Source organism: Mesoplodon densirostris, chromosome 15 (assembly GCF_025265405.1).
Source record: "Mesoplodon densirostris isolate mMesDen1 chromosome 15, mMesDen1 primary haplotype, whole genome shotgun sequence".
Classification (NCBI taxonomy): Eukaryota; Metazoa; Chordata; class Mammalia; order Artiodactyla; family Ziphiidae; genus Mesoplodon; species Mesoplodon densirostris.
The window spans coordinates 73900374-73920461 of record NC_082675.1 but is presented as its reverse complement, the minus strand read 5'-3'; the positions used below and the strand labels follow the sequence as shown (position 1 = coordinate 73920461).

Genomic DNA, 20088 nt, shown 5'->3' with positions numbered 1-20088 from the left:
CCAGCAGGGGCAACGCAGGGCGGCATCCACCAAGGGAAATATTAGAGGAATGCAGACAGAAAACAGGCACTTTGTCATTATCATAACCAAATTGTTATAAAATGTTTGCCTTGCTTCTCCATTCCCATGAAGTCACAGTGAAGGGAAACAGGGGTAGGAATTGTCTTATAATGCCTTGGAGAGGTGACATCCGTGGAGGCTGTGCTCATTCAGAGAAGTAACTGAGCTATACTTACCCAGGTGTTTGTGGGGTTGTCTACGAGGTAACAGCTGAACACCAGGCCGGATGCTAAACTAATGGGTGGGTTTTTTTTTTTTTCTGGGGTTTTCTGGCCTCGTCTCGCGGCTTGCGGGATCTTAGTTCCCTGACCAGAGATCGAACCCATGCCCCCTGCAATGGAAGTGCAGAGTCCTAACCACTGGACCCCCAGGGAATTCCCTAATGGATGTGTTTTCAGCTGGTGGGATATCCACCTCCCCAAAGTGTCACCATCTTCCTCACTACCCCTGTGGATGCCCAAGTCATGTCCAGGGCTGCTGGGACTCCCCCAGGTCAGTCCCTATTGTAGTCCTTCCTATGTTGTCCTTCAATGGTCGGTAATGCATCTCTAGCTCTCACCAGTTCTCCTACAGAGTAGAGACCATGTTATTTATTTCTTAGGCTCCACACATAGCACACAATGCCTGACACATAATCTCAGTTTCAAACTCTACTCAAGAACCATCACCTTCTGTGTTAGTCTAGGTCCTCCAAGAAGCAGCTGCCAAGATGGAATTAAATGTGCAAGGATTTTAACAGGGGAAGTGCCTTTGTGAGAAAAAACGGGGAGGGAGTTGGGTGAGGCTGAATGCAGGGGGATGGGAGAGAAGGCTGGGTGGGAGACTCTTGGATTGTCATGCCATCTAAGGAAGGCTCACCAAGATCATTGAGGGGTCCTTCAAGACAGTGAGCCGAAGTCAGCCATGTAAGGAACGTGTGCCCCTAAACCCGTAGGCCTTGGTACCGTTTGCCACAGTCATCTGTTGGCTTGGAGCAGCCCATGGTTAGTGTGATCTTGGTGCAAACAGAGCGCCCTTGGTCAGTTACACTTCCTGCGGTTGGGGGTCTGTGAGTCCATTCTCATGGCCGTCACACCTTCTGACCTGCCCACTCACTCCAATTCTCCAGCCTCATCAAGCTCTTCAGTTCGCTAGCCCCACCTTTCCACCATCCATCATTCCTTTGTATCTTCATTTGCCTTCTCATGAAATTTAGGTTTCAGGGCCCATCGCTAGAATCTCTCTCTTGCAAACACCCTTAACTCTGCTGACCGACTCTCAGTCTGAGATGCTCATCCAGTCTGTTACCCACACCCTCCTTCCTAACAGAGCCCTCATTTCATTCACGGTGTTCACCATATTATCCTAAGCCAGGGATTCTCAAACTTGACTGTGAGTCTCAGTATCAACCTGAAGGGCTTTTAAAGTTTGCTGGACCCCATATCCAGAATTTCTTTTTTTTTTTTTTTTAGAATAACAAAAAATATTTTACTAAAACGTAAGATTTACAGAAGTTTCCAGACAAGCCATACAAAATGGTCACAAGCTTTTTCTTGAGGGGAGGATTCTACACTTAACAGTAAAGTCACAATGTTATTAGTGAGGGCTGTGATGTTTGTTTAATGTTCCCATTTTGCTTCAAACAATCAAGCTTGTCCATCTACAGTGTCTAAATAAAGTTGACTTGGCTAGAGAGCATATTCTAAAGAACTGGTTAGCTACTTTTAACCAATGCAATTAGATCACCATAAAAAGGGGGAAGGAGCCCATAAAATTAAAATAAAACTACCTTCCCCCCACCACCAAAAAAATAATAATAATAAAGAAAAACACCCACACCCCTGCAGCTAACCCTGACAACTACCTTCATTCACAGTGCTTTATACTCAAACCATGATGGGGAAATGAATAAAAGCAGAGAAGGGCCACTGCTTTTAAACGTTTTGCAACAATCCAGATGACACTTCTAGCCTCTGCTCATGCTTTACAACAGTGAATCAGGACAAGACATAGATTTGCTAATGTGCATTTAATCACCAAAGGACTGAAGATGTCTGGGCTTTTATTCTGTAATGTTTCTAAGACTGTGTCCATTAAATGCAAACAAAAAAGGAAGAAGTCTTGGCAGAACAGGAGAAGTGATGCACACTTGATGATCGGATCGATTTAAATATTATTCATGGCATATAGCCTAGTCCATGCTCTAGCTGTTTCTATGGCTTGGGCTTCGTTGGTCTTCCACTGCTCCGCTACACCATTTGCTAATGGATCATCTGGATTGGGAGCACTTAACAAAGCCTGGATCTATAGCAGAACTGTGCGGATCTGCAGTGCTGGGGACCACTTATCTTTCAAAATATCTAAACATATTCTTCCCAACTTGTCTACATTAGGATGATAAATTTTGGTCATGAAACGTACTTTAGGGGCTGCCATTGGGTATTCTTCTGGAAGGAATAGTTCAAGTTTAAAAGTCCCTCCCTCAAAGGGGGAATCCTGAGGGCCAGCAATGACCACATGAAAATAACGGGCGTTGCTCTCATCTGGTTCTGCTTTAATGCCGGGAACTGGCTCTGCCAGCAAACGCTGGGTTTCCTTGATAATCCTGTGGGGCGGCCCGGCCATCTTGTCAGATCCTGAGTTCGGCCTCTGGTCTCATCTCCCCATACCCAGAATTTCTGATTCAACAGGTCTTCATGGAGGCCCAGGAATTTACTTTTTAGATACATTTTCAGGCGATGCTAATGCTGCTGGAAAACCACTGGTCTAAATATATCCTAGTGACCCCGTGGCCCTCCTGAAGGAGGCCTGAATGAAGCCAGCTAGCCCATGGCATTCCCACTGTCATTGTTGGCATCTGGAGGATAAGCCCTGTGTTCCCTGGCTAGCAAAGGCTTTTTTTCCTCTCCTGACCTACATGAATGAGGAAGCAAGTAGACCTAATTACCACTCGCAGACATGTCACGAGCAAGACATAAGCTATAAGAAGAACCCAATCCGTGGACAGCAGAGTAGAGATAAAAAGAACCTGTATCCTTGATGAAATGGTTGAACTATGAAATCAATCAACCTTGGAGCTTGACCCACCTCTGAACTTTGCTAAGTTAAATAATTCATTTTCTTGTTGTTTAAGCTAGTTTGAGAGAGGTTTTCTGCTACTTGCCATCAAAAAAGACCCTAGCAGACACACCTAGGAAAAATCAAACCCTGGTCTAACCCAACTGTTCCTTGACTCCGCACCTACAGCTTAAACAGCTGAATGCTTTTTTTCATTGCACAAACCAAGTTGACTTGATTTACTTCAAAAGTATGACCGCAGTTGGATCTCAGGTGGCACCTAGGAACGCCTGTCAATCCTCCTACAATTCTCTTAAACATTCCCTTCCTTACTGTCTGTGAAGGTTATTTCACACTTTCTCCTCCTTCCTCAAATCACCCTTGCTCCCCCGCCCCCTCAGTCCGTGGTCCTTGCCAAGTGCTTCATAGAAAGGTGGAGGCAGTTAGAAAAAGCTGTTTCATTTCTTCCTCCCAGTCTATCCCCTCACATGGGATTATACCTGCATATTCCACCTTCCCTCCTGTTAGAGGGGAGGGAGGGTCCCCGCTCTTAGCGAGGCCAACCCTTCCACTGTGCTTTGGATTTCAATACCTTTCTGCTCCCGAGGACTCTGGTCCTGCAATTAACCCCTTCTCTTAACCACATTGGCTTGCTTCTCAACCAGATCCTTCCCATCGGCAAATAAACATGGTGGGATAACATACGTCTTTCAAAAGATGTTCTCTCTTGACTCCAAGTCCCACTCCATCTCCTCTCTCTTGCCTGCTCCCTTTCCCACTCTCTGTTAACTTTTGAACCTGCCCCACTGGGCTTTCTTGCTGTCTGCCATTCTAGGGAAATGGACCTTCTCAAGGTCATCATCATGCCACATGGTGACCTGTGTCAAAGGCAATGGTTCTCAATCTTCACCCAACTACATCTTTCAGCAGCAGTTGATACAGTTGACATCTCCTTCCTTCTCAAAACACTTTCAGGCTCTGTGCTTCTCCTCCCACTGCCCTGGCCTCTCCTTCTTTACTGATTCCTCCTCAGCTCCCCAACCTCTAAGTGTTGATGTTCTTAAGGACTTTTGTCTTTATCTCTACTTCTCTATATCCGTACTCTCTCTTGACAGGGTCTTTTCTGGTCCCAGGGCTTTATATAGACAAATACATAAATTACATTGATTGTTGTCCAACCCATAGCCTCCTCCTGTCCCACAAGCACCAGCCTCCCATCCAACTGTCTACCTGATATCGCCACTTGGATGTCTAACCGTCTTCCAAACTTGGAGGTACACAGGAAGGAATTAAAAGACCCAAAACCACACTGAACAAGCCAGCAATCATTGCAAATAATATGTAAGAAGGACTTGCACTGTCTATGAAAACAGAGAGTTATCACACTATTTACTTGGACAAGCTCTGTATACCGTGTGGTTGTTGAGTAGAACTACTTACAATACTTGCTACTTTCTTATACACCCATTATGTCTAATTCTTTTATGCTGCAGGCAGCAGAAAGCCTTTCTCTGGCATTGGTGTGATGCCATGTCCTCTGTGTCTCCTCTCACAGGAGACAGCGGGTACCTGCTCTTCACCCTGGTGAGTGTCCAGCTCAGCTCCATGGTCCAGCAGGCAACCGCTACCATATTGAAAAAACATACATAACATAAAATTTACCATTTTAACCATTATTAAGTATACACTTCAGTGGAATAAAGTATATTCACACTTGTACTGGTCTGCTCTAGCAGCCATAACAAAACACCATAGACTGGGTGGCTTAAACAGCAGAAATCTATTTTTCTCACAGTTACGGAGGCTGGAAGTCCTAGATCAGGGTCTGGCAGGGTTCAGTTTCCAATAAGGGCTCTCCTCCTGGCTTATAGCTGGCTGCCTTCTCCTTGTGTCCTCACATGGCCTCTTTCCTCTGTGTGTGTGTGTGTGTGTGTGTGTGTGTGTGTGTAGGTAGCCAGTAGCGGAGAGAGACACCTCATGATACTGGAATAGGATTCTGGACCCCGGGCTCTTTCCTGTTCCTCCCTCAGTAATAGAAGGCTTTTTCTTCTATCTTTTCCCCAGAATCAGTAGGTCTTTTTCTTGGTCTTGGAGTGGAGGTTTGTTGCTCCTTCCCCAGCAGCTAAAACTTTTGCTCTGTAAGCAATGAGTCCACACAGGGATGTGGAGATTTATGCTGTAGGACAGCAGTGGTCAACCCCCTCCCACAGGCCTACCCCACCGAGGGTGCCTCCCTCTGGTCTCCCACCCTGCCCCCAATGGTCTTGTGAGCACCCCATGGAAGCCTCTAGAAAAGAGCTGTAAATGAGTGCCAACTTCCCTTGTGTCTGGCTTTCTCCGGGGTGCTGTATTATCATACCCGTCCACACTCAGCCTTTAGCAAGTTGTTATAATTTTAGCTGATTTCTTCTTACCTGCTTATATGCTGGCTGGCGCCTCATCCTCCCATGGTCAGCCACTGGTGAAACAGTCCACGCATCCCATCTTAGGGTGGGTCCTTTCCCTCCTTGGAATTCCAGCAACTTAGCTGCCTTGCAGCATCTGCTGTGTGAAATGCCCAAGAAAAGGTATGATGCTGTAGTTTACCCAGCTTTCTCTTATTGTTAGGGTGGGATCAAAGCTCTTTTTCCAGCCTTCAGCATCCTTGGCAGGAGAAGAACCCTCAGACAGATATTTTGAAGTCCAAATGAAGAAATGTAAGTGCAGTCATTGGATAGATTCTATAGTCTTCATAAAAGTTAAAGTGATTTCATTTACACGAAGGCAGCAGGTAAGATCTGTAGGAATACACCATGATTTGTTTTTTGTTTGTTTGGTTTTGTTTTTGTTTTTTTGGCCCCTCTGTGCAGCTTGCAGGACCCTAGTTCCCCGACCAGGGATCAAACCTGGGCCCCGGCAATGAAAGCAGCCTAACCACTGGACTGGCAGGGGATTCCCTGGAATACACCATGACCTGTAATAGCAATCAAACAAACAAACAATGGAAAAAAATCAAAATTCCTGTTGACATCAGAGTAGGTAAGTAGTGATATAACCACAATGGAATGAACACCTTGCTACACTCATCAACCACACTAATGAATCTAAGAAATATGTCAAGCTAAAGAAGCCAGACACAAAAGAGCACATACAGTATGATTCCATTTATAGAAAGTTTGAAAACATGCAGAAAACTAAAAAATATATTTTGGGGTATATCATATATAGTAAAGCCATAATGAAAAGCAAGAGAATAATTAGCACAAAATTCAGAATAGTGGTTACTATTTTTTAAAGTAATAACTTAATAAAAAGCCAGTGCAGTTTAGAATTTCTGTTTCCCCATGACAGTTGTTCTCATTCCTTTGTGGCACTTTGGGGAAGGTCAGATGTAATAACCGGTGGTATGCTGATTAAACATGAATTTTCTAGCTCAGGGGTGGAGCTTGAATTAGATCCTTTCCTCCATGGATGTGAGAACTTGACTCAGTGACACTGACTCACATAATATGTGAGCTTCATCGCCACTCCTTGTTATCGTGGGACCTGGAGGCTCTCTAGTAAAACAGGGCATCAAAGATTCAAGTTTCTCACGAGTCTAACAGGGTTTGCTACAGACTAACTGCAGAAAAGGGTGGGTACAATCTAATACAGCAGCCTAGGTGTCTTCAAAGAAAACTGGGTCTCATCTTGTCTCACCAGAGGAAGACCAGCTGCTTGGTCAGGGGGTCTCAGTGGCTGGGAGAGCATAGGACGGTCTAGTGACCCAGTAAAGAAAGTCACATTTCAAAGCACCATTTTTTTCTGTTTGTTTGTTTTTTGGTTTTGGGGGGGCGGTTTGGCCACCCCATGTGGCTTGCAGGATCTTAGTTTCCCAACCAGGGATTGAACTTGGGCCTTTGGCAGTGAAAGCGCCAAGTCCTAACCACTGGACCTCCAGGGAATTCCCTGCGGCATGTGTTTTGGCAGGGTCTAATCCTCCACCTTTCGAAGAGGCACCAGGGACCCATTATCAAGACAGGTGGAGGGAATTGCCTGGTCATCCAGTGGTTAAGACTCCACGCTTCCACTGCAGAGGGCATGGGTTTGATGCCTGGTCAGGGAACTAAGATCCCGCATGCCATGCGGTGCAGCCAAAAAAAAAAAAAAAAAAAAAAAAGAGGAAGAAATAGACAGGTGGAAAGTGCTTTGGAAATTGTTTAATAAAGCACTGACCCAGCATTTATCTAGTACTTACTAAATGCCAGGCACTGTTCCAGGCTCACTATAAATATTAGCCCACTTAATCCTCATAACAACCCTAAGAGGTGGGTAATATTATTATCCCCAGTTTACAGGGAAGGAAACTTGCTCAAGGAAGATGACTAAAGTTTCTCTCATGATCATCAGAGACATTAACAAAAAATAATCTTCCTAAAGTGCGCAGAGAGTAAGTGGGGGCTGGAACATGGGCTCAGCCATCTGGCTCCAAAGCCCAGGTGCTGAAGCCACCGCCCTGGGCTGCCTCTGTGTCTCCAGCAGCTCTCCCTGCCCTGTGGCTGATCCACGGCTCCTGAGTTCTAAGGTCACCTGTTTGAATAGGCGGAGGGAGGGGCCTTGCCCGACTTCCTCTGCCAGTGAGTAGTTGTGAGCTTGTTTTCTCAGAATTTACCTACTGGCCTGGAGCCAGCAGCCAGATTTGCATAGCCCAGAGCCCAGCTCCGTAGAATGCCACCCTGGGCCTGTCCTTGGTACAGACTCTCAACCACAACCCTGGGGCCCAAATCACAAGAAAGTACCAGAGACAGGGTTAAAACGTGCATTAAAATGATACATTGGATGAATGATCTAGTGAGGGTAGAAGACCAAAGGTCAACAAGAAAGCACTCTCAGCCTTGACCATCTGTGGACAACTCTTCCCAGGTCTCCACCTGTGAAATAAGAAGCTGGGTCAGGAGTTCCCAAACACGGCCATGCCTCTAAACCCCCTGGAAAGCTATGGAAAAATGAGAGGCTTCTCCTCCTGACCCCCAAGTTCTGACTCAGCACAGAAAGCTAGGCACAGTTTGGTAGCAACTCATTCTCCCGTGAATCAAGACAGTCAAATTTTTAGCATATGCCAGGCTAATAAGAGAGAGTTCTGCTTTACTGTGAGATGTGCATTAATCACAGAATTAAAAGGAATTCCTAGCAAAATGTCAACCACTCTAATATTTTACAAGTGAAAAGTGGGATTAGGGGAAAATGAGTATTTTTGCCGATGACCATAAGGGTCTGCCAGACACTGGATAAGTACATTTCCATAGAAGCTTTCCATTTATTTCCATAGATTCATTCGTGCTTATTTTATGTGCGCATTCCCTATATTCATTCATTCATTCAACAAATATTTACTGAACCATTTTCCTTCCTTAATACTGAGAATATAAAAATGTACAAAGTAATCTCATGAACAAGGTGTGTTCCTCCTTGATTACTAGTCCATTTCAAAACATCCCCAGTTTTTTCAAAATTAGGAAGTCCTGAAGAGAACAGAAAAGATCTAAACCCTTCCTAAATGAACTGGGATAAGTCCTTGACTCTCTACTACCAAACATCTCCAATCTGTGTTTTAAGAGCGTCTACCTTCATCCTACAATCAATACAAATTTTACTGACAGTTTTTAAAGAATAGGAATAGGAATATTAATATTAAAAGAAATCTTGGAAAAGGAGCCCCAGAAAAGGCAAAATTCCGTTTTTAAAAAATTGAGAAAATTGTAAAAGGCATCCATGTTTCAGAAAGCTTTTTTCTCAAGCCACGTTGACTACACTGGGCTCCAATCATAGTTAACGATTAACAGAAATGTACACAACTCCTTCTCTCCCCTCAAACACTGCACATCTGGGAAAGGACTCCTGGCTCAATGTGGGCCATCTGAACTACTATCGTTTTAAATTGTTTAAATATTTATCGTTTAAACCACTTGTAGAACAAGTTGAGTAATTTAAATTATTTTCACCCTCACTTTTATTGGTCAACCCCAAAACTTTCCATAGCTCCAGGTACCTTTATCCTCTTGAATGGTAATACACAATTTGACTGTCATCAGTTTGTGCAACTTTGTGGTATTTTAAATTTAATATACTTTTGCAAGTACTTTTCTAAGGTGTGGCAAAATATGCAAGTGTTTTGTTTTTGATAGCTGCATGTTATTACCAGACACCATCATTAAAACAAAAAACAAAACACAGAAAAAACCTGACCCATGGGGTTTAGCTCCAGAAGGTTTCTTAGAGAGCATTTGGGCCAGACGTCCTCTTGGATGCTTGAGGAAGCTGAAGACCAGAACTTGGTCACTCCTCGCCAGGGGCTCCCTTCTCTTATGCTGCCTTTGAAGCTCCCCGAGAGAACTGTGTTAGTCTGACTTCCATAACTGGGGACTGAAACCAGGGAAGGGAGATAGGGATTGTATAGTGAATGAAAGGCAATGTTGAACGGTCTGGGATCATGCATGCCAGGCCTCTGCACCATGGTGGGTATCTTGTAGACTGGGGTGGGGGTGGGGAAGAGAGACCACAGGCACACACATACCTACACATGCATGCACACATGCACACTGCTGCAAGATCCCAGTTTATTCAGCCAAGAAAACAAGGGTTTAGGCAAGGTGAGATGTTTACACAAAGGCAGGATCTAGAGCAGAGGCAGCATATCTTTGTATAGTTTTCCTGGGTTCCCTTCCGGGCATGTAGCATTTGTTAGATGAGAGGAAAAGTTGTGAACTTCATTCTTTCACACCCTCAACTGTATCTGATAAACCCATCATGTCATGGAATTATAGTTGGAAGCCATGTTGGAATCATGGCTGGAGGGGCATGTAGCTCCATGGTTCCCAAAGCCACATGCAGGATCTCAGTAGGTAGGTCCGGGGTAGAGTCCCAGAATCTAGAGTCTAACTTTTAAAAGCCCTTTAAATGGTTCTGGTAGGGCTTCCCTGGTGGCGCAGTGGTTAAGAATCTGCCTGCCAATGCAGGGGACACGGGTTCAAGCCCTGGTCCAGGAAGATCCCAAATGCCACAGAACAACTAATCCCATGCAACACAACTACTGAGCCTGCGAGCCACAACTACTGAGCCCACGTGCCACAACTACTGAAGCCCGCATACCTAGAGTCCATGCTCCAAAACAAAGAGAAGCTACTGCAATGAGAAGCCCACGCATCGCAACAAAGAGTAGCCCCCAGTCACCACAACTGGAGAAAGCCTGAAGATCCAACGCAGCCAAAAATAAAATACATAAAATAAATAAATTTATTTTAAAAAATGGTTTTGGTAGACAAGCTGGTTTGGGAAACACTGATGTGGATCACCTTCTACCTCGGGTCAGAGCCACTTTTCATGCAGTCAGGAGCTGTCAAAGATGGAGAGAGGGCCTCAATATTTCCAATGACAGGGAGCTTGAGAGCATCTGAAAACGATTCCCCCATTGAAAAAATATTTCTCTTTCATTCTAGTTTAGCCTTGGCCAATGGTTGTTTGGAGTCCATCTACACCTTTTCAAATAAATCACTAACAGGGGACCTCCCTGGCAATCCAGTGGTTAAGACTCTGTCCTTCCACTATAGGGGTGGAAGAACAGTTCCCTAGTCAGGGAACTCCCGCATGCCGCGTGGCCGAAAAAAAAAAAAATCAAATAAGTCACTGACAGCCACCTTATAAATATTGAAATTTAGTCCTTCTGAAACAGGAGGGAGGGGCAGGGCACAACCGTTGAAAGAATGACACAGCCAGAGGACACAACGTAAACTGATTAGAACCAAGTGGGTCCAAGATGGCAGACAAGTCAACCTCCACTATACCTCAGTAGACGCTCACTGTAACACATCAGCAAGCTAAATGACACACCCACAGGCGCCATGACAGTTCTAAGGCTACCGTAAGGATCAAAAACTGGGCGGTGGCCCAATTCCTGGAAATCCCCGCCCCTTCCTGAAATAGCTGGAATACTCCTCCCACTCATTAGCCTATGAAATTACCCACCCCTATAAAAACTGACAACCCCATACGCTGGTGCCTTTCTCACCTTCTGAGATGGCCCATACTCTGTCTGTGGAGTGTGTGTCTCTCTAAATAAATCCACTTCTTACCTGTCACTTTGCCTCTCACTAAATTCTTTCCACGATGAGACATCAAGAACCTGAGCTTCCTTAAGTCCTGCAACCAGGCGTGTGATCTCAGTTGGAAGGCCGTGGGTTCTGGCCAGGTTCGAGTCCCGGCTGCATGGGTTCAAGTCCCAACCTGATGTGCACGGTTTCACTTCTACTCCGTCAGTGAAGCAATCTGGCAAAATGCCTTAGAAACGTCTGTATACTTTGACCCGATAATTCCATTTCTGGGAACCTATCCTAAGGAAATAATCTGAAATATCTCAAACACAACCCAGGGGCTTATCACATCCTGGTTAGCCTTGCACATAAAACCCATCAACATCTACATTCTTTTGTGCAGCATAGTGGCGGGAATAACAATGGCTACAATTTCCTTTTCTAATTAAGGAGTCTTGGGCCGACATCAAGCCTCCACTTGCTCATCAGCAATTTTCTCGGAATTGCTTCCTATGCATCAGCTCTACTGGGCCTCTTAAAGGAAGTAGAATATAACTATGTAGAAAATATGCACTTTTTTGAATGTCAGATATTGGTTAAAACATTGAGGGAACTCTATCCTCTTAACCCTCTTATACACATTCATTCATTCATTCACTCAACTAATATTCATTAAACCCTCCCATGGTCCAGAATTCGTGTTAGAAATGGGAGTATAATGAGCAGACAAGGCACCTGCCCTCTTTGGTTCTCAGAGTATATGGAAGAGGTTGCCTAAAAGTGACAAGTTCTATGAAGCAGAGACTGGAAGTGGGGATAGAGTTTTGGGTGCAGGGGAGAGTATAGAACCTCCAGGAGAGAAACTAAGTAGAAAACGATGATTATGTCAAAAAGAGTAAGCATTAGCCAGGAGAAAAGACTTCCAGGTAGGTATAAAAGGATGTGCAGGTAATTCCCTGGAGGTCCAATGGTTAGGACTCCACGCTTTCACTGCCTAGGGCACGGGTTCAATCCCTGGTCAGGGAACTAAGATTCTGAGAGCTGCACTGTGCGCCACCTCCCGCCCCCGCCAAAAAAAAGAGAATGTGCAGAGATCTGAGTATGGGAGGTAAGTGACAGAGTCCAGTATAGTGGAGTATAGAAGACAAAGTGAGGGGCAGACTGGAGCAGTCAATAGAGGCCAGGTCTCAAAGAGCCTCATGGCCGTGTTGAATTGGGACATTATTCTGAGGAATCAAAGAGCCTCCAAAGGTTTTTTTTTTTAAATAAATAAATTTATTTATTTATTTTTGGCCACATTGGGTCTTCATTGCTGCGCACAGGCTTTCTCTAGTTGCGCTGGCTTCTCTTGTTGTGGAGCATGGGCTGTAGGGCACGCAGGCTTCAGTAGTTGTGGCACACGGGCTTAGTCGCTCCGCCGCATGTGAGATCTTCCTGGACCAGGGCTTGAACCGTGTCCTCTGCATTGGCAGGCGGATTCTTAACCACTGCACCACCAGGGAAGTCCAAGATCGCCCAGTGTTGTGTGGTCCTTAGCTTCCAGGGCCCTGCTTTCTAGTGTTTTCAAGGATTTGGGGATCAGGTTTTCCATAGTTAGGTGGATTGGCATACGGGTCACATCCAAGTTTGGCAAGCATGGGTGCAGTCACTGCCGTGTCTTGTAAAACATGTGGAGGTATCTTCCCAACCCATTTTGATAGAGCTCCCACATTGACTGGCTTGATGAACTCGGTCTGTAGCTCTCTCCACTCTGCTAGTGTTGGAGGGTCTCCTGCAGAGGCGGTGGGTAGCTGCGGCTCACCGTGGGGACAAGGACACTGGCAGCAGAAGTGCTGGCAAGTACCCTCCAAGGGGTTTTAAGCAGAGGAAATTTGCTATAAAATCACTGTCTTTGGTTGGTGAGAAGAGGGCAACTTGCTGATTTTCAGATTTGTTGGGGTTTTTTTCAGAACCTGTAAAATGAAAGGACAAGAGGAAGGGGAGTTGAAGATATTAAAAAGAAGGTGGTTGAAATGATGGTCTGTAGAGTCTAAACTGGTTAAGGTAAGAAATCAAGAGTAGGGGGAGTTGACACATTGGAGAAATCAGAGGGGAGATATATTAGTCTGCTAGGGCTGCTGTCACAAAATACTACAGCCTGGGGAGCTTAAACAACAGAAATTAATTTCCTCACAGTTCTGGAGGTTGGAAGTCCAAGATCAAGGTGCTGGCAGGGTAGGTGTCTCCTGAGGCCTCTCTCCTTGGCTTGCAGACGGCCACCTTCTTGCTATGTCTCCACATGATCTTTCCTCTGTGCGTGCCCCTCCCTGGTGTCTCTTCCTTTTCTTATAAGGACAACAATATTATTGGATTAGAGCCCCACCCATACAACCTCATTTAACCTTAATTACCTCCTTAAAAGTCCTATTTCCAAATACAGTCACATTGGGGATTAGGAATTCAACATATGAATTTGGGGGTGGAGGACACAATTCAATCCATAACAGGAGGGAAAACTGAAGTCTTCATGAGGAGAAAATAAAACCCAAAACAAGTATGTTGAAGGGAACTGGTGCAAGAATAATGTTCCAGGCAGAGGGAACAGTAAGTGCAAAGTCTCCCAAGCAAATGGCATGCCTGTTGGAGTGAAGATCAGGAAGAAGCCAGGGTGACAGGAGCTGAATAAAGGGGTGGGTGTTGGGTTGGTAGGGGGTGCGGTTTGAGTTTGGTGAGGGCCAGACCATGTAGAGCCTTATAAACCATAATAAAGGACTCTAGATTGTATTTTATTTGTGATTTTAAAAAATGAATAGGAAGTTTTTTTACAGAAAATCAACATGATCTGATTTGTGATTTCAGAAGTTCACCATGGCTGCTGTCAGAATAATAAAATATTGAGGGGAAGGTAAGCAGGGAGATACGTAAGGAGGCTCTTGCAGAAGTCCAGGAGAAAGGTAATGGTGGTTCAGACCAGTGGTAAAGGTAGTGATAAATGGATAGAAATAAATACTTAAATGCTTGAATGGATGGGAGTTTAATCTTGAGAGATTGAAAGCAGATTATGAAAAAGACAGGAATATAGAACTATTCCTAAGTTTTTGGCCAGAGTAACTGAATAAATGTTGGTTCCATTTATTAAGCTGGGAAACACTGGAGGAGGGATGGATTTGGGGGAGAGAGTCAAGGCAAAGTTCTAAACCTGTTACATTTGAGCTGCCATTAGATATCCAAGAGGAGGTAGCCAGTGTTCATTGGATACATGGGGCCGGCGTTCAGGGGAAGTTCAAGGTTTGAGATTTTAAGGAAAGAACTGTCAGTTTAGAGAATGTCTGTACAGTTGTGGGGCTCGATGGAGCCACAGAGGGAGTGAGTGCGGATAGAGAAGAGAAGAAGTCCACAGGCTGAACCCTGGAGTGTGCCAACATTTGAAGGTCTGGGAGAAGAAGAAGAATAGTAAATGAAGTTGGGTTAGAGTGACCTGTGAATAGGATAAGTTGAACACATTAACTGTTTCCATTTCAGATTTGGGGTCTCATTCCTATGAAGTCCAAGGCAATGTTTGTGTCTGGCATCAGAAGGGCTCTGTTCCATATAGTCACTCAGGGACCCAGGCTGACAGAAGCTTTGTCACCTGCAACAGGTGGCTTCCAAGGTCACCTGGGCATCCACACACAGTGAGATGGGAAAGAGCAGGATAAAGAAAACACTACATCCTTAGCCAGGGATAATAGGAACTCCTGTTTATATGCCTCTGAAAGAACTAGGTTTGTGCCCCTAGCCAGGTGGGCAAAGGACCTGGGAAATGTGGTGACCAGCTGAGCAGCTGCATCCCAGAAACAGCTCTTAATGGAAAAGGAAGGATGAGTCAGCAGTGGGCATCAATCTGACTCTGCAACAGCCATCATGATTGCCAAGTTCAGGAAGAAGGCAGTGATCAACTAGTAAAAACACTCCCGATTTGTCGCTCAGGTGGGATAAGCACTGCCTCATGGATTTGACGAGAGCAATTTGGGGGGGAGTGGTGGAGTCAACCACCAGATTGGAGTGAACGCAGGAGAGAACAGAGGACAGTCAAGACGGGAAGTATGACAAGTCTTTGGAGAAGTTCTGATGTAAAGGAGAACAGAAAAATGAGACATAGCTGGAGTAGGATGTGGGGAAAAGGGAAATTTTTTAACCTAAGATCAAAGAAATTCAGTAAAAAGGAGGAATTAATGATTCAGGGAGAGAAAGAGGGAAATTTCAGGACAAAGCCTAGGTTTCAGGTCCTTGGTCCAGAAAAGGATCTCACAGTTGCTTCTAGCTCTGTAATGTTCCCATGATACTTTGATTTCCCCCTTCCAGTTATTCCTTTTTGAAGGATTTCTTTCGATAGAGGGTTTAATCAATTCATGTCATTAAATTAGTTTTAGCTATTTACCATCATGAATCAGGTGGCATTTCGGAAGTACCCGTAAGATCCAAGTACAAAAAAGGTGATTTTTATGTATCTTCCCTGGAAGATTGGTAGATTTTGTTAAATTTATCCAGGATTTTTGGTTGCAGTGGTGTATCTGATTCTGCTCTCAATATACCATTAAATCGAGCAACAAGTAATCAGAAAGCTCCTTTCCAGGCTAATGTAGAGAGAGCTAGACAATTTTCTGATTCTAACTATTTTCACAGCTCCCATCTTGCCTCAGATCCAAGGATTTAATTTTCCCAGCTTCCAGCCCTCTCTGTGAAAGCCATTATCTTTTGTCACCTTCTCTGGTCCCTCAGTAGGAAAACCCTCACTTGTCCAGTATTCTGGCCATTAGCAATTTTAAATTTTACCTCTGAGAGCGCTGCTGATGGAGAAAGGAGCAATTTGCAGTCCATTTATTGTACCCTTTGTTATTTAAAAAAGTTTAGGTCATTTGCCTTGATTCTTATTGCTGAAAGAGACTTGACCGTTCGCAGGAGAATATTTGCTGCTAAATGGAGTCTGTTGTAGATGATTCTAGAAGACCATTATCTTTTCACTGGGGGGCAATTAGTGTTTACTGTTTATTGTATAGTGCAATTGCAGGCATTTTCCCCCCTAGAGGTTGTAAAACCTTTAGAAGCATTGAGAATAGGCTTTTAAAGCCACTTGAAAATGTACAAGCAAGATGGAGATAGATAGTGTTAGCGAATAGGAAGAAGAGCTGATAGCAAGGGCTTTATTTTACTCGTGATCAGGCTGATTTATCTGCCTTCTACCTCAGTATATTATTTCCCTTCCTTGAGCTTGGGAGTTAATCATACATAATGTGCATCAATTCATTTCACCCTAAATGCAAATATCAGTCCTGGAACTAATATTTAAATAGCGCCAATCAGGGCCTTTTATGTTCTTTTATCAAACCCCAAAGTAAACAACAGCTTCTCAAAAGGCTTTCATGTCTGTGAATGCTACTCTGAAATCTGGCCTACAGGTTACAGGATTTGAACTCACCCTTTGGCTTCACCAGGGAAGAGAATGAGGCACAGGGACGTGGCTGGGACCTGCTCTAGGAGATTGGGCGCTAGCGTGGCAATGAAACCCAGGTCTCTCAACTGCCAGCCCCGGGGCTCCCCTCCCCCTCCCCTCCACACACACCCATTTGTTTCAGGGGTGGGGGAGTTGCCCCTCTCCCGGCTTGACGCTCTTGCAGGGGAAGGAGGTATTACAGGAAAAAGGACTCTTCTCTCATTGCCGGAATGGGGCAGATAGGAGTCTGTCTGTCCCTGGTTCAGGAGGGAAACACAAGGTCTTGCTTCCCAGGAGTGGGAGCCTCTTTTTCACTTGAACGCTATGGGGGAGGAGGAATCCCTTCTTAGACAAGAGTGGGATGGGGGAGATCGTTCTCTACTAGAGCCTGAATAGCTCTCCTGTCCCTCCCCTTCTCTACAGCACATCTGCCGTAACAGTCCCGACTACCATCACTTCTCACCTGGCTTGCAGCAACAGTCTTCCAACTGGACTCAGTCACTCTCTGCTTGTCTCCTCCCATCCAGTACCCAAGCAGCCCCAGTGAACTTTCTAAAATGCACTGATCACTCTGTGCAGGGGGATCTCCAGTTTGGCAGGATAAAACCCCAGCTTCACAACATGACTTACCAGGTAGTTAGTGATCTGGACCCTGTTGCTTCTTCAGCCCTATCACTCCACACCCCTCAAAAGAGGCTTCCAAAAAGAGAACCCTCCTACACTGTTGATGGGAATGTAAATTGGTGCAGCTACTATGGAGAACAGTATGGAGGCTCCTTAAAAAGCTAAAAATAGAGCTACCATACGATCCAGCAATCCCACTCCTGGGCATATATCTGGGAGAAAACTCTAATCTGAAAAGATTCGTGCACCTCAATGTTCATAGCAGCACTATGTACAATAGCCAAGACATGGAAGCAACCTAAATGTCCATTAACAGGTGAATGGATAAAGAAGATGTGGTACATATATACAATGGAATACTACTCAGCCAGAAAAAAAGAATGAAATAATGCCATTTGCAACAATATGGATGGACCTAGAGACTGTCATACTGAGTGAAGTAAGTCAGACAAAGACAAATATCACATGATATCACTTATATGTGGTAAGTGATATCCAAATGACTTATTTACAGAATAGAAATAGACTCACAGACAGAGAAAACAAACTTAAGGTTACCAAAGGGGAAACGGGCAGGTTGGGATAAATTAGGAGTCTGGGAGTAACATATACACACTACTATATATAAAATAGGTAAACAACAAGGACCTACTTTATGGCACAGGGAACTACTTTCAATATCTTTTAATACGCTATAATGGAAAAGAAAATGAATATTTATATATATATATATAATTCACAATGGCTTTGTTTTGCTTTGTTATATAGGTATGTATAACTGAATCACTTTGCTGTATACCAGAAACTAACACAAAATTGTAAATCAACTATACTTAAATTTTTTAAAAAAAGAGCCTTCCAGCAGAATCTCTCTCTCAGCCCTGGGCCTCTGCGTCTGCTGTCCTGCTACCTGGAGACTTCTCCCTCTCCCGCCCACTCTTGGTACAATTATTCATTTAATGTTTGTCTCCTCCAATACACTGCAAGTCCTGTGAGGGCAGAGTTATGTCTATCTCAGTCGTTGCTGTGTTCCTAGCTTTAGTATAACGCTTTGGGCTTAAAAGGTCCTGGATAAACACATGAAAATGAAATGAACAAATAAGTGAACTTCTGCTTGTCTTTCAAAGCTCATAATAGGAGTTACTTCTCCCACGGAGCTTTTCCATGATTCTCAAGGTTTAGAAAGTGCTGACCTAGGTGCTTCCACCACACCTTATACCACCAGGGCACTCCTCACACTAAGGTGTGACTGCCCATCCTCTCCATCTCCCCCGAGGTCAGATGCTGAGACCCGGGAGCACAGAGAACGGGTCCTGTTGGCTTGCTTATTCCCAGTATCTAGCCCAGGGTCCAGCACATAGATCCAACTCAGCATTTGTCAGATGAATGATATATGCCTAACTTTTCTGATTCCCAAGTGTTAACCAAAATATTTGCTTTCAAGGAGAGTAGAAAACAATAGTATCAGTGTCAGACACATCCATTTATTGTTTATTTTGTGTTGGGCGTTTTGACGAGGGCTTTACACATGTCATTAGGTACATCCAGGTTTCACTAGCTTATGAATACAACTGAGGACCCTTGTCCCATTATTACCCAGTTATCATGGTTTTGAACACCCAAATACCAATGTCTATATAGCTATTGTTTTCTTTCTCTGCCTGAATTCTTGCTTTTCCTGAGTTGTGAATCTTTTTTTCTCTCTCTCTCCATTTTGTGAATCTTCTCAATCAATCAATCAACTAGTCAATCTCTCTCTGTCATATTTTTCTCTGCTTCTTTATGTAAAGCTAACATTCAAACTGGATGACTTTGGATAAATTATTCAACTTCTCTGTCTTTCCCTTCTATAACTATAAACTGGAGATAATAATAATACTTCATAGGGTTATTGTGAAAATTAAAGAAAATTACACATATAAAACAATAAGAGGGACTTCCCTGGAAGTCCAGTGGTTAAGACTCCACACTTCCACTGTAGGGGGCACAGGTTCCATCCCTGGTCGGGAAACTAATCCCGCATGCTGCCCAGCACGGCCAAAAAAACAAAAACAACAACAACAACAACGACAACAACAACCAAAAACTTAGGACAATGCTTGCCACATGTTAAGTTATGCCAAGGCTGCTGCTGTTGCTGTTGAGGTGTAAACTTCCAATCATGCCTGCCCCAATCCAGGTTTACATCCCTCCCAGGGAAGCAATCAGCAAAGATAGACAGCATCTCTGCCCAATTCCAAACTCCCAGGAGACCCAGCACAGGTCAGATGTTTAATCAGCTATAGAGGGGACCTTAAAGGTAGAGATAAAGTGCAGGGCTATACTGCCTGTTATGGGCTGAATTGTGTCCCCACCCAAATTCATATGTGGAAGCCCTAACCCCCAAATGTGACTGTATTTGGAAGTAGGGCCCTTAAGGAGGTAATTAAGGTTAAATGAGGTCACCTGGGTGAAGTTCTAATCCAGTAGAACTGGGGTCCTTAAAAGAAGAGAAAGAGAGACAAGCGTGGGCACACATGGAGGAAAGGCCACATGAGGACACAGGGAGAAGGTGGCCACCTACAAACCCAAGGGAAAGGCCTCAGGAGAGACCAAACCTGTGGACACCTTGATGTCAGACTTGTAGCCTCCAGATGGTGAGAGAGAAATTTCTGTTGTTTAAGCCCCTAGTTGGTGGTATCTTCTACGGCAGCCCTAGCAAATTAACTCATTTCCGAGACAGTTGGTGGTCCTTGCTTTTGCTTTGGGCAAGTGATTCTCACGACTTAGGCAGGCGGAAAAAAGTTTTCTTTCTTTTTTTTTTTCTTTTTTGCGGTACGTGGGCCTCTCACTGTTGTGGCCTCTCCCGTTGAGGAGCACAGGCTCCGGACG

General features: G+C 44.4%; 1 pseudogene; it reads right to left on the bottom strand.

Annotated features, from left to right (window-relative positions):
• Positions 1 to 1989: 1989 nt before the first annotated feature.
• On the bottom strand, positions 1990 to 2664 carry LOC132502833 (ubiquitin-conjugating enzyme E2 N-like; annotated as a pseudogene).
• Between the last annotated feature and the right edge of the window lie 17424 nt (positions 2665 to 20088).